The sequence below is a fragment of the Acyrthosiphon pisum genome, chromosome A2, assembly GCF_005508785.2.
Source record: "Acyrthosiphon pisum isolate AL4f chromosome A2, pea_aphid_22Mar2018_4r6ur, whole genome shotgun sequence".
In the NCBI taxonomy this organism is placed as follows: Eukaryota; Metazoa; Arthropoda; class Insecta; order Hemiptera; family Aphididae; genus Acyrthosiphon; species Acyrthosiphon pisum.
Window position 1 is genome coordinate 89,458,893 of NC_042495.1, and position 15,360 is coordinate 89,474,252.

Here is a 15,360-nt window from a genome sequence, read left to right on the forward strand (position 1 = left end):
ATTCTACATTTGTCTATCCCAAATGACACCGACTAAATTATTCCACACACACATTTTTTATACTCTATACGGGCTTTAACATTTCACGACGAATAATTATAATTAAAAAAACGTCCTTTTGTAACAAAGGCGGTTGATTGATAAAAAAGCAAAATAATTCTGCTCGCGGCTGTCGCTGTATACGGTCGGTCGTTCGTATTCTAATGAGTACAACGAAACTTTGCAAGGCAATGTTTTTTTTTTTTTAAACATAAAACGAGCTGGCTGTCTACAGCAACTGTTGTTGTTACTATTGGACATACTACGTCTTAAGAAAATTGCGATGGAGGCTGTATACGGGTGGCGGTGGGTTGGGGACCGGGAATCGCGTGGCGAAAAAAAGCAACATAATATTATACAGTTAGTCGGCGCGGGGCCCGGTCGCTTTCTGCGAATGGGCCCGAAGCAGCGCTCCCTCCACGCCCCGAACGCCGCGGCCGCGGCCACCGGTTTGATTCGCGCGTTCCGCAAGAAAGCATAAAATGCGTTTCGCACGCGCGCGTTGTCTGTTCCATCGGCGGCTGCGGCGGCGCCCGATTTCCATTTCTCGGCACACGGTCCGACCACCGCGGCCAACCCCGCTAGCCGTCCGTGGACGGCCCGCCGATGGCATGTCTAGGCGGGTGGTGGAAGGAGGCTTTGACGTCACAACGTGTCATGCACGCGGCCCGCGGGGCGTTACGTTCGCTACGCAATTTATATCGCGCGATGATGACGACGGCGGTGGTGATATTGTATATAGAGGTATACCTATATTAATATTGTTATTATAACAACAATATTATTATAGTATCATAACAATGTTGTACGCACGGCGATGACTTGGTGATATTCGCAGAACCGTGGTCGGTGGCGCAGGTGGGTGCTCCGGCATCACCGTCTGCAGTGTCCGCGCGCGCGAGGGGCTCGCCATTTGTACCGCCGCGCGCCGCCGTCACCTCCATCCGAAAATCGTTCGTCGGCTGCGAGCGCAAACAATGTCTCTGTGTATGTGTGCGCGCGCCCTTGAACTCTCGGACGCGACGGGTACGCCGCAATATTATTATCGTGCGTACAACGCATCATCGTCCCATAGAGGTGCAAAAAAAAAATAAACATACCTACATATTATTATTATTATTATTACGTAGGTATGTGATAATAATATTATTTTATTTCATTATTATTTATTTTTATTACTCATTTTTATATATTTTGTACATATCGCATATTATAATATTGTATACGTCTATACGGAATCGTGAACTTTTGTAAAATTATTTCGTCGATTAATCGACTTTTCTGCAGAATATGTCATTATTATAATATAATATGTGTACATCGATGGTGCATGAACGACGGCGTCTTATATTATAATGAAGTCTGAAAGGGAAAAATACTATTAATGACCTTATTATAACAATTTGTCAGTCCGGAATCCACAGTACCTATAGCGTCCCCGGTGAGCGGTCAAAAAGTCCGCGGACATAATATCATTCAATTTGACTTGAAAATAGTGGAACGAAAGTCTCGTTCTGATCACACCGTTGTTAAAACCAGAATTTAAATGGACAAAAAAAAATAAATATTGATATCAAATAATTTATAGAATTAAATAAATAAAATAAAATAGTTACAATACATTTAGTTTATACGATATAAACCGTAAAACTTACCTATATTATGTTGTTAATTCGTATTCTTTTTTCTTATCAATTTTTAAACATAATTTTTTTTCAAAATCGTTATTTAAACTTGAACCTACCATTGGAAGTTATTAAAATGTCCTCTGGATAGTGCGAATATTTCCGTCGAATACTTAAATCGCATTCGGTTACGTTTTGTCTAGGATTCTGCGCCCTGTGAACGATTTCTGTAAGCGAATAAAATATAATATACGTAAGACGTATTTATAATTTATTTTACCAGACATCCTAAATAACGTCGCAGGAAACATGACGTGAATGACGACATTATAATATATATATATATCTAGACCGACGTGATCAGTGCAGTGCGACAACATTCCGGCCGCGAATCTCCATCTCTGCAACAGCAACCACCTGCAGCAATCATGCACGTTTTCGCGAAGCCGTCCGAGGCATATATAATATAATTTAATCCACCACCGCCATTCCGGACGACAACATATGGCAGCTTGATCAGATTTTTGAGGACCAAAGAGATCGCGCGATAACTTCCAGCGACAGTATATAGGTACCACGTGTATATTGTATACAGTATACTGTAATAGTGTATATATATATTTACTACGGTGTTCGCTAGTGGCGGTAACCACGATGTTTTCTATCGATCAGTCTCGAGAAAATGGTCGCGATCGGTCTATAGGGATTTATATTTTATATTATGTATTATATACCTTCGTGTCCCGTATAGACTTGCAGTGCAGTGCGACTATGCTCGCCAGGGCAAGTTTAAATCGAGAACGTCCCTTGATTTGTTATATCCAAAATAACCAACTTGAGTAGGTATCTCTAGGTAAAAACTGTAAAATTCTGATTTCACTATACACAAAACGACATTTGTTTCCAGATAAATATGGAAAAAAAATAGTCACAAGGTAATGTCCCCATATATAGTTTTATAACGACTAAAGTTCTAGTAAAATATCGTGATAAAACAATTGCGTTATGCGTCCTTTAATATAATATTATAATATATAGATACCTATGACGTTTCTATATAATGTGCATTTCATCACTTCCGTATTATTCACATAGAACATTAATATACCACGTATATTATATCTGAAGTGGTCATTATATTGTACCCGACCACGATGTTTATGGTGAAATGACCAAACTTCAGGGTGGGGGAGGCGTAAAACGAAACTTGGCGCTAAAATGTCATCCTTATAGACGCAGCCACAATACCCGCTCGAGTGTCTGCGAAGAGACTATATAATAAAAACAACATGTAAAACCCAGATAATGAATATGTATTAAATTAATTTAAGTAATTATTGTGCATCACCTGATATTCAAAAACTAAACAGACAATAAATTATAAATAATATACGAAATAATATATTATAAACATTTGCGTTTAAAAATAAATCTATGCCAGCAGGTGGTCGCTTTGTTTAATGGTAGCTTAAACTTTAATAAAAATTATTATTTAAATAAAGTCTTGCAGGAAGTCATTATATTATGCGCATGTATTATATGTATATTTAAATAGTTTAACAATATATCCATCATTTACACTTTAAAGAATGCCTTTTTGTCCCTGCCTGTCTGCGAGTTTGTTGGTCGTTAATCTAGTATAGTTTACCGAGGTCCACTAATATATATATATATATACCTGCAGCTACTATACCTACCCGTATTCGTAATATATATTATATTGTGTATAACAGTCACCGCAGCCGTCGGAAAAACTTTTGTCCGTACTATGATATATTATTATAACAATATAATGCATATATTATGTATATAAGTAAAGACGTGCGGCGGCCGAAGATTGTTTGTCACCCGCGTCCGATATACATAACATATTATATATATATATACTTGCGGCAGGCGTAATGAGGACACGACTACTGTTGGAGACTTTGGCACATTAATTATAATACGCGGATAGCTTTTGGGAATTGGAGCGGTGTCGTGGGGGGTCGTTTCTTCGTTTTAAAGCCTTTAACCTTTTGGCTTTTGACAGGTGTACAGATATAAAATACACAATATTATACATATACATAAAAATGTGTAGTCTGCATATATGCGTACCTATTTAATATAGTTTGTGTGTGTGTGTGTGTACGCGCGCGTTTACAATGTATACGCTTTTTACTCTTTTTACTTTTTTTTTTACATTAGACGCTTATCGACCGTGCGGTTTGTAAAAGGCTAACGACGGGCGTCATTGTGGGCGTATCGTAAAAGCACTTTTACCCGATAATACACGGTAACCCACTTTGCGAAAAATGTTTACCTTTATACATTACATCCGCCAAATTATTTCGCGCGCGCGGGTGGCGTCCGCAAAAGAGTTTTCGAATCGAACGCGTATTGCGCGCGATGTTTATCGCGCCCGCGGAGGTTACAAAATAACAGTGCGTGCGGTGACTTTCGGCCGGCACGTACCGTCACGTACTTTTATCGCGATAGTCAATGCGAGATGATTTAATAATATTATTATGAAATATAATATAATATTGCACACGATTATCGATTTGGTGACAACGATATCATTACGCGTACATATATGATGCGTACTGCCGCATGTTTTAAAATGTTATTCCTGCTTGTATTTGTATGTTATTATTATGATACGGGTAATATGTCGATATAATATAATAAGTGTGTATAGAAACATATAAGATGACGACAAGCGTTGATTTTTCGAGCTTTTTGTCTGCAAACAAAACGGTTCGTATTCGTACCTGCAGCTATAATATTATAGCCTCACGTCGTAAACTTTAAATTATTGTTTGTGTACCAAATCGTAGGTACTGTATTCATTTGTACATGTTTGTTATTTGCAAAAAATTATCATCACAAATCTTTCCATGACTTGTATAATATTATAAGTAACAATTTATAGTTTATACGTTTTCGCTAAAATCCTATTAAAATCAATCGTCGTACATTAATTACCTTTATCTATTCCTATATATGTTGCGTTAAAATAAAACTTATTCTGAAGTTGTATGAGTGTACATATAGTCTGTTTTTGTTATTATTTTTTTACGCGATAGTTATAAGGTAATTTTAAATAAGGATAGATGTCATTGAATTACAGTGGCTATAAATGTATTATGTCTCAGCCTCATTTTAGTTTCGAAATAGTTTACTCCAATGAATTTGGTAACAATATATTAAAATAATTTAAAAAATACTTTGACATGGGTGTCAAAAAAATATTGTATACCAGTCTGTACTGCGTCATAACCCATAACCATATAGGTATATATTATATAAGTCTTCGTAGCCGTTAATCTTATTTAAATTTATAATTATTATTTTAATTAATTCATTATATTATATTATATCGATAATTATATCGTATCGATTTTATTTAGTTTGACTTGAAATTAAAACAATTTGAAATAATATTTACATATGATATGTCATCACTCATTTTATTTATAATTTAGTGTAAAGAAAATTATCACAGGAAAACATAGTTAGTTATAATTTGATAAAAGGAAAAAATACAAATTCTTTGACGTCATCTCATCGTTACGAAACAATATGAACACAGCATAATTTAAAACTGTACAACGATTCATGAATAATTTGAAAGTATTTTCATTCAAATTTTATTTTTTTTTCATCAATTTTCGTCGATAATCCATATGCTAAGTATTATCTGTTTATGACATTATGTGGTCCGTTGTAGGTATAGGTACATCGAAATGTATAGTAGTATTATTATACTAATATATAATAACTAATAATGTAACATATTATTGCGACTAGTTACTACTTACTACTATGTACCTATGTCCTATAGTATAGGTATATAGTAGTAATGTAATAATGTAGTATAATAATAATTAATAATGTATTGTTAGTATAGGTCCTATACTAACAATACATTATTATGATTTTTATTATTGAAGTAGGTACAAGCTTATTGTCAAAATTTGCTGATCGGCTAACAGCTGTAAAGTTAAATTTAATAGATATCCTGTCTGGTCGTCTGGACATTGTTTAGATCGGCCATTGTAAGTCGCACTGCAACTCGTCTCCACTCAACACAATGCAGGACGGCGGTGCATTATTATTTTTGATTCTAACGTGACGATTATACAGTTTAAAAACGATTTAAGGAAAATAAATTTAAGAAATAAACCTTGATCTATCAAAGATTTAACTGTTATTTGAACTCTTTCACTACTTTTTTTTAAAAAATAGAACATTTTAACATACCCGCCAAAATGCCATAAATGTGTTAAATATTCTATTCACTGAATATCATGTAACCCAAAACTTTAATAGTTTTTAGTTTTTACCAACCCTGCAAAGGTGTATTCCGAAAAATATTAATAACTTGTTAGTGTAAAGCCAATGGCTCCCTTGTTCCTCTTTGAATCTAAAACAATAAATTTACCTTATATTTCGAAGGTTATCTCCCCATTATACAGTGTACATATTTCAACAACGAAATTACATGTAAATACCTAATGGGTCTTTGGGGATATGTATATTATGTATGTATCATACATTTATACATATTATCTACATATGTATACATGATTATAAATGTAATGCATTTTTTCAACCATATAATATGAGGGTTATATTTTGTGGTTCAGAATTTTGTTATAATAACACCATAATTATGAATAAACTATTAATACTTTAAAATATATATTATCTATCAAAATAATATTGAACAATAATTTATGAGCTTGAGGATAATTTTAATTTTAATACAGTTTCCATGAAATTGTTTCCGTAAGCTCCACGACAAACTATTGTTTTAAAATCTCTAGAGTCTTACTAAAATAATAAAATAGCATACGTAATACAATATGGACTTGTTTCATACTTAAAGTTGTTTAAACATTATATTATAACTAATTATGTAGATATTTAATTCCAATTATTCCATTTTAAGTATCAAGTAAGCCTACATATAGCATTATTAATTAAAACGTAATTGAATAGTTTATAATAATTAATATTGTAAACATATTATGTTTTATTATTATACAAGTAATAAACATCAATTAAAAAATACGATATATATGATATGGAATTATGTATACACATAATAATATATTATTTCTGTTAAATTTACAAGGAAAAACTAATAATATTATTTAATGCAAGTGGACAATTCGATTTGTTTTTAACCTTGTTGACTATTTAAATAGTAAATGTAAATTTGGGGTTTGCAGTTAAATAAAATCGTGGGATTATTTTACAAGTAAATTTCTAGCAAGTATAATGTTATATGTGTATGCCGATATTAAATGACTAACAACGTACTTACTTAGCTATAATACATTAGTACATTACCTATAAGATATAACAACATCAGAAAACCGTTTCGGGTTTAATTTATTGTACAAGATATGGCCGTTTGAAGAACTAAAAAAAAGTGTAAAATGTACTACCTATGTATTTTGATTCGCTATGAACATATTAAGATTGACTAGGCGTATGTGTTGAGTTATAACTATATCGCTCGCTTTTTAGATAATCTAGACATAAATTGAACTCCATAATTCCATACCACGATTTAAATATTAATGTATGCAATTATTATTTATTTGATTAAAACATTTTAAACGGAAAACCATGTGGGAGAATAAAAATTATTTAGAATTATTACTTTTTAGTATTTATCGAAAATGTTATTCTCTAAGGCGTTATAAATCCTTGGTGTTTAAACAGTGTAGGTTTTATAATATAGATTCTGAACAGAAGACTGACGAAAACACACCACAGGAACTAGAATTATGATTTGTTCAAAATATATTAAACGTTTCTAACATCAAACGTACAAATTCAATAATAATTGTTTACTATTTTTGTGCAATGACCACTATAGGAGGAAGGGACTGTAGAAGTATGCGTACTGCTAAAGCTATTTTTCTATGAGTCAATAATATGTGTTTACAAATTTTCATATTTCTTGTGAAATTAAGTACGTGTTCAGGTGTTCTCTTTCTCTGCGAGATTAATGTAAAATCTTATATTATATACATGCAATGTAAACAATCTTGACAATAATATTATTGACTGAATTGTTTATCAGTTGGATCGAGATACATGAATTCGGAGAAGTTATAATATTTCAATTATATTTATTTATTACTATACCAATTGAAAACAATTTTCGTACGATTATAATAATTGTGTATAATGTGTACGTATTTAGACGGTATAGGAGTGGATAATATAATAAAAATGCAACAAATGTGGCAACGGTTTAATAACAACATTGTATCATACATTACAACACATAACAAATAGTTTATTGTTTAGAGAATCTCTTATCTATAGGTACCCAAAGTTAGATACCGTTTTTTTAAATTCGTTTATAGTTGTATTATTATTCAACCGCGTGGTTAGGCACGGAATAATCTGAATTTTTAAATAAAAAAATACGTATAATTCTAGGTACCTATATATGTACGGAGTAATTTGACGTACCTATGTGTACCGTGAGTTTGTGTATTTAAGTATATGACATATATACTGAGTGCAGAACAAAAGGCAACATGCGGAAACACGGTTTGTAGGTACAACGCACTTAAAATATATATATATGGGTTTACAAATTACATTGTAATTTAGGCACAGGTACATACCGTGCAGATTTTATATTTTACGCGATGCGAATGATCCGCAAACACTGAATACATCACACAGCTCGTATATTTGTTGGTTGCCTACCACTATGGTACAATAATCGGTATTCAATAGTGCGTATAGTATATGGGTATAAGCAATTTCCATTACACTGTACGGGCAGAACATAAAGTGTACGACGTTTAGTTGCAGGATAAGTTACTTTTTAAAAGGTCTAAATAGGTATACATATATCTAGGTTAAGTTATACTCGTCAAGTATTGAGGTTAGTCAAGTATTTGTTAGTAACGAAACAATATAAGAGTATATATAACGACATTTTTATGTTATTTCATATTTTACAGACACAATAATAGTTGTAGGTACAGTATATATATAATCATATAAGTAACACGTTACGTTAAATTGAATTATATGATATGATTAGAATGGTGGTATTTAAATTTTAAATTGTTTATATTTATGTACGGATATTATGGCGTGACTATTTCAAGGCGGCTAGAAAGTTGAAACATCGCGCATTTAACAATCCAAATTCTTATGGAATATTGACTGCTATTCAAGACGTGTATCCATATAAAATCTAAATTATGATTTTTTTTATTTTAAGGACAGTTAAATATTTAAATGAATGAGTTTAGAATCAAAATAATATGCATAGAGATATCTCAAGCGTATTCCAATCTATCGATTTGTATGTCAACTAGCGATAAAATACAACACAAATAATTTATGAAGTTACCAGCTAATAATTTATAAGCTTATGTATAATAATAATATTCTAATATAATATGGAACGATTCGTTACAAATATAATATGACGTGTACTTTGTAACTACTGCAGTAGGCAGTTGTATGAAAAGTAATCAAATCGCAATACAATCACGCGTTACTCAAAACAGGGAAAACAAACTCTGCGAGGTTATACCAGCATTAGTATACCTACTTATAGTAGTTACCAGTTACCACCCAACACCACGCAGTACCTACGTGCAGGTTTTACAGCAGGTACGAATAACATATATTATAAATGTTTAACATACTATACGGTACAGCTGCAGTCATAATGGTATATCGATATATAGGTGGTATATATATACAGGTAGCAAGCTATAGGTTATGATATATTAAAATAATATGAGTGCTGCACCTTTGTTTGGGACCACAGACTATAAGTTAGAACGGAAAACGCGTGTCGTGCAAAATATTTTTAAAAAAAAAAACAAAAAACACGGAAGAGGGAAAATCCGAATCGCGTGCAAAACTTTTGGGTGGGGAATGTCAGATCGTGACCGTCGGAGGGGGCCACGGTGCGTGCGCCGTTCCCTAAGCGCGTGGACGCGATTGTCAGCTATCCGTCGGCGGGGTTTCAGACAGTCCGATATCACGTGCGACGCGCGTTACATAACGTCACATATCGCGCAGCACGTTATCGTGTAGCATTATAATATTATAATATTATTACAATATTATTGTAATACTGTCGTCACACGGCGGCCGACAGGGACACTGTGCCGCTCGGTATTCCGGTTGGACGACGATCCCGCGATGTACTTAATATATCATAATATACCGTGAAACCTGCGCACTTGGTCACGTATTCTCCTCTAAGGTTCGGACGGATGCCTTTAAATATCACGGACGTGTTTTAATTTCTCCCGTGGTGTCCGCTATACAGAGGTTTTACAGAGTATACGTTGAAATAATCGCTGCCGGAGGGTTATAATATAATATACGCGCCGCGTCTGTGCCGGTGGACCACGTGCTATTGGCCATAAGAAACGTCAAATTACCTTAATACCATATTATAGTCGTAGTTTTATATAGTATGATAGTTTAAGGTGGAGGCGTTGTAGAGGAGGAGGAGGGGGAGCTTTAAGGTTAAACGCCGTCGCTGTCGTCGTCTTCGACACCGCTACCGCCGCCGCATAGTTGTAACCGTTGCTCGAGTGCCGCCGCCAGGTGCCGCGCGCGATAAATCCGAAGCCGGTATTATTGGTATAGATACCGCCGCAACCACGATAACCGAACGACTCAAAACAAAAAAAAAAAATTACAAGAACGAGACAAGACGAAGTAACCATAACGCCAACAGGCCGCACTCAAATAATACACTATAATAATACAATATTATAATAATAATAATAATAATAATAATATAATATAATATACACTAAATACATAATATTTTAATATCATTATATTATTGTTATTATGTGTGCGTACACGGCGGTACACACCGCCGCCGCCGCCGCCGCCGCCGCCCGCTAATAATATAACAACATAATCGTCGGCCGCCTCCGCCGCCGCCCCGGTGCCGTCGTCGCTACCGCGCCGCGAAGAAGAGCACACGCGTTACCGCCGCGGTCGTGGAGTGTAGTTGGCTGCGGTCTCGCACGCATAACAATATTACGATAATATTATTATTGTACACACGAGACGTCGTCCCGTAACACACAACACACGTCCCGCCAACACGCGCGCGTTATCACCACGATATATAATTTTTTACTAACCTATACCTGCTGTGTGCGCGTACGACGACGACAACAACAACAATTTTTTTTTGTCTACACGTTACGATATTCCGCTACGACGAAAATATTATTTTGAGCAGGAGTTGCGCGGGACCGTTACGTTCGAACGTAATATTATAATATAATAAAATATTTTTTATTACATTATTCGGGTTACGATTTTACTCCTCGAGGGGTTTTCGTTTTAGTCGACTCCGTTTCGGAATATTTTACTGCGCTGTTCTCTCTATTCGCCGTGTGCGTGTGTGAATGCGCGTGTTCTCCAACGTTCATAAGCCAAACGATGCTGATTAGATATCAACCATCGTTCCATTCGCACGTCAAAAATCGATCTCATTTCAAACGGTAAGGATATATTATAAATACCGTTTGCGTCTTATGTGTACGCACACGGCGTTTTAATATATTATACGTTTCGTTAGGCTTTTAGGTTTTATATCATATAATAGGTAGGGGTACAAACAGGGGCGCCCGCAGAAAATCAGCTCAGTGGGTGCAAGATTAAATTAATGTTATATACATGTAAAGTTAGTCACATATTTACATTATTATACATGGATTTTTTCGTTCATTAAAAATTCCCAGTGGGTGCAATGGCACCCATACTAGCCCCTCTCTGCGGACGCTCCTGGGTATAACCCAGCAAAGTATTGTACAACGCACTGACACAATCAATTATGTACCCAAATGTGATATTATATATCTCCACTAGGAAAATTGGTGTGTAGATATTTATAAATATTATGTTAATAAAATTATACTTAACAGTAGGTAACATATTATACTTAACACGACTTAACATTACCTACCTATATACGAGTAAAATCGATATTGACAATCGATACAGGTATAATAGGTATATTGTATTATGCCTTTGCCGTTATTATGGAATCGTGTACACGTAATTTCGTTACGTCGAGAATTTTCGAACTTCAACATCGCAAAAGTTCAACCAGTTTTATTATTTATATTCTCGACACGGTCGACTTTTATGCTTTTTTTTTATTATTTGGGAAGAATTATATCGACGTATATATACCCAAAATAGCACGTGCTCGGAAAAGATTATAGACACCCTATTTTTTACCCAACAGTTGTTATTCTTTTATCAATATTTACACTTATCACTCGTAGGCCTATATATAATATATATATTATTGTTTTATATCTTGATGCAGATTTAAGTATCTTTTTCATATTTTGTTGAATACAAATATTATGAATATTAAAGTTTTGACAAGGAATAAATTCTCCCGGACAACAGTTTGATATAATTTATACGTATAGGTATATGCACACGTCGGCAATAAATTTAAAACAAACACAATATTGTTAATTTTACTAATTTATTGTGCGCAAAATAAAGTTTTTTAATTATAAAACGTGTATGACTTAGAAACTTATTTTCAAATTAATTTATCAACAACGTACGATAAGTATAAAATATTACTACGAAATATTAACTCCATAAAATATATTTTATCTTAAGGGGTTAATTTATTAAGACTAACTTGACCTTCGGATAATTTTTAAAACCAATAGGTGACTAGCTATTAAAAAAAATACAAAAAAAAAAATAAGATTACGAAAAGTTTGTTAGAATTTTCTTAAATTAAAAATATGTTAGAAGTAAAATATTATGTATATAGCTGAAATAAATTGCCTCGCTATAGATAGGCGTCTATAGATAAATGAGTCAGTTTTTCTGAGACTATACATGTATGATACAAATTTTTCTTATAGAAATTATTATATGATAATGATAACGTATTTTTATTTACAAATTTAGTTTTCAACCATATTGAAAGTATTGATATAATATAATTATATGTGCATAGCAGACTTATAAACAGCATATTATTTTAAAATTAAAAAATACTTTATTTCGTGTTTATTGTGTTTGATCACGGTCATTTTGCTATAAAATTGTTGACTGTGATATGAGTTTTATTACTTTTTGATGTTTTTCTATGATATAAAATATTTAAATAGGTAATATATTATATAATATACAAAGTACACACTTTAAAATTATTTCTTTTAGTGCCTGTTTGTATTTCAAAAAATATACAACAATGTAGTTACTGTCTTTTTTAAATAAAAAAACTCTCGAATTATTATTTTTATCGATGATGGTTAATTGAAATGTAATACTTAAAAATATGTATAAATTAAAATTCTACCTATACATTAGTGTAAGGTACCACAAAAATATCAATATTTTTGTTAATGTAATATTATCATGGGACACCCATTATCGAAATTGAGTATAGGTACGTGGTTCAAATAATTGTGGGTAATCTCTTAGTCAGTATTATTATGTACAATAATTATTAAATTTTTATGATTAAAAAAATCAGGGAAAGTGTACTAGTAAAATTAGGTAACAAATCCTACTTCAATATTCCAAAATTATAAATATTCGAGTGTATTTTCTTCTCACGATGTTATATAATATACATACCTAGTAGTTATTCAAGTATGTACATATTATTATCGTTGGTGGCACGGTCAAGGCCAAGTGGCGGTCTTTCGTCGGTACTTTGAAGAAAATGTGCAAACATCGAAGCCATTGCAAACCTTATTCTAATTGGGTCATAGGTAATCGACTATGTTTGCAATTTATATCCGGTTCAGTCTCAAAAATTTCGATAATTAACTTAACGAGAAGTAAATTTACATTTCTACCGTACAAAATCGTTTACGTACACCGATTTTTTAAATTTATTGTACGGTTTTCATACAGTATTTAATAATATTATTATATTTAATAGAACTTAATCAAATCGCAGTATGCTTTCAAATCATTTTATGACGAATATTTCAATATGTCAATTTATTTTTATGTAAATATTGCGCATTCGACATTCGTTTTAATATCTTACCTAGCTATGTGTGGAAATAAGAATCTCCCCAAAAATATAAAATAAGACACAAATCTTAAAAATTCGTAGGATTTAGAACTTTTATTCTTTATTCAATCTTTATTTAATCTACTATTGATTTTTTAATTAGATTTAAAAAATTATTTTTCGATAAACACCAATGTTCTGAATTAGCATATTAAATTAAACAAACATAGTTAATGCACGCATAGTGCTATATTTTCATTAAAGTTGATACTTTTATTTTCATAAAACAAATTGTTCTGATGCAACGACCTTGTTGTAGCTTGTTAATATTTTGTACTAATGATATGATGCATTTATGTATATGCAGTAACTCGAAACGAAATTAGTAAACACAGTTTTTTGATATATTTACACGAATTAATCACACAAAGTAAAAACTTAACAAAAAGAATAGTTTATTTATATTTTAATTGGTATGTGAATTTCTGTTAAATCTTTTTCTTACTGTATATATTATATACGTTACACAACATTTTGGTGAAGGAAAATACTATTATTTCACGCTTAATGCTTATAGTTATCGAAACACATATAAATGCGGTGGATATAACTCGTGTACCAGGTACCTATATGTCATCTATCTATGCAGCATAATGAAAATTTAAATAGTTTTTTTTCGCATATTTTAATTTAACTACAAAATTATTGATGTATTACCATTTACCAAGGTCTATGGTAGGTACTTAAAGTATTTTATGGATTTTTGGTTTCTATTAAGTAGGTATTGATGTAACGGACTATTACTGAATAACGATGAGTAATCATCATCGAAGATCGTGGCACGTAACGCCTACATCGGCCAACATCGGCCGTTATCAATTACAAAATATAAACTCTTGCAATTATTGGAAACCCGAGTATCTAATGCATATTCAATTCCCCGGGCGATCTCAGGGAGCTCGTCACGCACGATCTGCGCATCGTCCAATGGTATTAGTGCTATCCAACGAAGTATAATTATGTATATGTACGGGGACGTACGTCATCAACGTCCGATGATGGGAATGATAAAGAAAAAAAAGTGAACTTGGACAAAGAGCGATAGACCGGAACTACAACCTTGAACTTGGCATTTAAATATACCTATTATTATAAGCGATGTTAATTTTTATGAAGATATTTCTCATATATGCTCATCATATTCTATTGTTCCAATTAGATATTTAATGCGGGTAGATTTTTGGCGACTAATTATTAGCATAAGGAAATAACAATAATAAGATACTATGACAACTGACTGCGCGCAAGGTCAATAAGTGGTGGCAATACAAAGATGAAGACAGTGAAGAATTTTTTATATGAAAACTCTCCACTACGCGGTTCCTCTTTATTAGAGTTGTGACAATGATAATAAATACCAATTTGTTATAGTCGGCAGTCGCATACTTATATATTATCGACCTCGTCAATATGATAAAATGAACCGCAGAGGACATTCATGTTCCGTTTCCTGAGAAAGATGCATTAGTGTCAATTCGGTATCGAACCCTAATGATATTTTTTAGTCTACGTTGAATACTAAACTAAAATAATGGTATCTTATGATAACGTGTTTTCAATGCATTCAGCTGAACTGCACGTGTTGTAAATGTACCGATATATTAT

General features: G+C 32.9%; 1 protein-coding gene across 2 annotated transcripts in view; it reads left to right on the plus strand.

The window, feature by feature from the left end:
* LOC100575429 overlaps positions 1–15,360 on the plus strand; it is a 134,763-nt gene that overhangs the window by 26,545 nt on the left and 92,858 nt on the right. Inside the window, exon 1 of one of the 2 annotated variants that reach the window (XM_008183838.3) lies at positions 10,637–11,188. The exons of the other annotated variant lie outside the window; for it this stretch is intronic. The gene's annotated coding sequence lies outside the window, so the exon portion shown is untranslated. Of the gene's footprint in view, positions 1–10,636; positions 11,189–15,360 lie in introns of those variants that run through there. 2 annotated transcript variants of the gene reach the window in all.